The sequence below is a fragment of the Crocodylus siamensis genome, chromosome 6 (genome assembly GCF_052110815.1).
Source record: "Crocodylus siamensis isolate JL-2025a chromosome 6, ASM5211081v1, whole genome shotgun sequence".
NCBI classification, from domain to species: Eukaryota; Metazoa; Chordata; order Crocodylia; family Crocodylidae; genus Crocodylus; species Crocodylus siamensis.
Window position 1 is genome coordinate 67,456,640 of NC_143400.1, and position 2,819 is coordinate 67,459,458.

Sequence of the window (2,819 nt, forward strand, 5' to 3'; positions counted from 1 at the left end):
TTTGCTAGGGAGGCTTGAGACTGGCAAAGATAAGAGGAACAGGGTGCACAGATCTCCTGCAGGGGCAGCCAGCAAAGCCTGGGCTTGCAAATCTCCCTGGGACAGGGGAAGGCAGTTGCTTGGACCGCTTCACTTTCTCCTTTGAAGTGAAGCATTGTGGGGAAGAGGGGGGGCAGAAAGGAGGCAGGGGAAGATTGGCTGTGGAGAATGCCCAGCTGCCTGTGATTTATTAGGTGGGGGGAATGTTGGAGGGGGGTACATGTGTGTAAGGTGGGTATGCATGGGAGGGAGGCAAACTCCTCCAGGAAAACTCCAGCTGGAGGGAGTGGAAGCATGAGTGGGGTGTGAGGAGAAGCCTGGGAGGGACTGCCCCAGGTAAACTCCGGCTGACAGCTTGCTACCCATTTATTCTTTCCCATAGGGATCCCCATTTTGGCCAATGTAGACAGCAGAGAGACAGTGTAAGCAGGGAGAATCTAACCCTATCTTTCTCACTCTTCTCTATGGTAAATTCCCTTCTGAGGTATAATCCTGATGCAAACTGCAGGCGGACTTATCTCGGACCATTTTTTCAACAGCAGTTAGATATTTTTTCTTGCAGTAGCACTCTACAAACTAATTAGAAATGCAGCTGGGTCCTTCTGACTACATGAGACTTGAAAGGGATAGCTTATTACACCCAGACCAGTGAGTTTATTACTTACAAGTTAAACAGAAGACGGTCAAAGTTCCTCTTGAAACCCAGGGAAGAGCCAGGTCTACCTGCTCATCTACCCAGGTTGAGGGGGAGGTATATGTGTGTGCCTGGGTGGGGGTGGCAGTGGCAACCTGAGTGCAGCAGAGAGTGAGCCCTGCATCTGGCTGGCAGCATGAGGAACCTGCAGATGATGGGGGAGGCAACATGAGGCAGCCTGCATGTGAAGCAGCCCCACGGTGAGGCTGAAGAGGCAGAGCAAGGTATATGTCTTGGGGACCCCAGCATGCATGGGGAGGTGGCTGGCCAGGCAGTAGTGCAGAAGAAACAACACTGCAGCTGCAGGTGGGCATCTTGGCAGCCAGACTAGCTGTGCAGGATAAACCCTTCATGCCTGTGGCTCCCTGGCCAGCTTGGAGAGATCAGTGGTCCCAGAGCCTGCCAGCCACCTGCCATAAGGACTCATGTTCCTCAAGCCACCACCGCTGCACCCCCTGCATAGTGCCTGCTCATCTGTGGGGCACGGTGGTGTCAGCAGTGGTGGTGGCAAACACATGAGCCCCTGCGGTGGGCAGCTACTGGACTCTGGGCGTGCTGGCTCCTCTAAGCTGGCCAGGGCAGGTGAGGGCATGAAGGGCTCATCCTATGCAGCCAGTCTTGCCACCAAGATGCCTGCCCATAGCTGCAGCGGTGTTGCCTCTGTGCCACTGCCTGGCCAGCTGCCCCCTGTGCATGCCCGGGCCAGCCTGGGACCTTTGGGGCATGCGCCTTGCTCTGCCTCTCCAGCCTCACCTTGGAGCTTTTCATATGCAGGATGCAAGTTCCTCATGCTGCTGACCAAGCACAGGGCTCACTTCTTCTCTCTGCTGCTTTTGGGTCACCACTGCCATCCTCACCCCCAGCCAGGCACACACATACACACCCCACCTAGCTAGATGAGCAGGTGGACACTGCTCTTCCCTTGGGTTTCAAGAGGAACTTTGACTGTCTTCTGTTTAACTTGTAAGTAATAAACTTACTGGTTAGGGTTTAATAAACTAGCCTTTTCAAGTTGTATGTAGTTAGAAGGACCCAGCTGCATTTCTAATTCATGCGTTTCCTTTTGTGGTGAGAAAAAAAAATCTCTAACCACTGTTGAAAAAAATGTCTGAGATTAATCCTGATGCAACTTTCAGGAAGATTTATCCTCAGAAAGGTGCGGTGCTTGTTTTGGCAGCACATATATAAAATTGGAATGATACATAAAAGATTAGCAGGGCCCCTGCACAAGGATGACATGCAAATTCATGAAGCATTCCATTTATTTTTTTCTGCCTGGTGGAGGGGGCTGGACCCTATGATCTTCTGAGGTCCCTTCCAGCGTCACAATCTATGAAAAAAAAAAAAAAGGAATTTACTGAGAAGAGTGAGCAAGATAGGGTTAGATTCCTCGTGCTTACACTGTCCCTCTGCTGTGTATATTGGCCAAAGTGGTGATCCCAATGGGAAAGAATAAATGGATAGCAGGCGGTCAGCTGGAGTCTACCTAGGGGCAGTCCCTCCCAGGCTTCTCCCCACACCCCACTCATGCCTCCACTCCATCCAGTGGGGCAAAGTCTGGAGGAGGCTGTTCCTTCCTCCCCCTAGGCAGACCTGGCCGCGGTTCCCAGTTGGGATTCCCACCCCTACCCTTACCCTCTCATCAGCCAGCTATCACTGGGGCCCAAAGGGAGGAGCCAACCCTCATCTCTGAAGCAGACAGCACAGCCCAACCCAGGGCTGCAAACTATGCTGGGATGCTAAGGGACTCAGATTTAACTTGAAGCAGGAAGGGGTCTGGGACAGAAGTTTCATAAATCAGTTAAGTCTGATACTGCATTAAATGAGGTTTATCTTAAACATGTTTCAGCCATTTTGAAACTGGTTCATGTGCAGTGAAGTTCTGTTCTGTTACAGGTTTAAACCGGTTTCTGATCACTTAAACTGGTTTATGTGTAACTTCTGTCCCTAGCCATGGAGACTTCCTGCTGAACTCTGAGATAGCATTTGCTTCATTTTTATCAGGACAGAAGATTCTCCCCACAGCTTTCTCTGCAGTACTACGGGCTCCGAGTTTGATTTGGTAGTGAAAAATAAGGTTGCAGAT

At 51.1% G+C, this 2,819-nt stretch overlaps 1 non-coding gene across 1 annotated transcript; it reads left to right on the plus strand.

Moving 5' to 3' along the window:
• Window positions 1-1,894: 1,894 nt before the first annotated feature.
• On the plus strand, window positions 1,895-2,000 carry LOC149862944 (U6 spliceosomal RNA). The gene has a single exon (XR_016443398.1). It is a non-coding gene; the product is annotated as a U6 spliceosomal RNA (small nuclear RNA).
• Window positions 2,001-2,819: the final 819 nt, after the last annotated feature.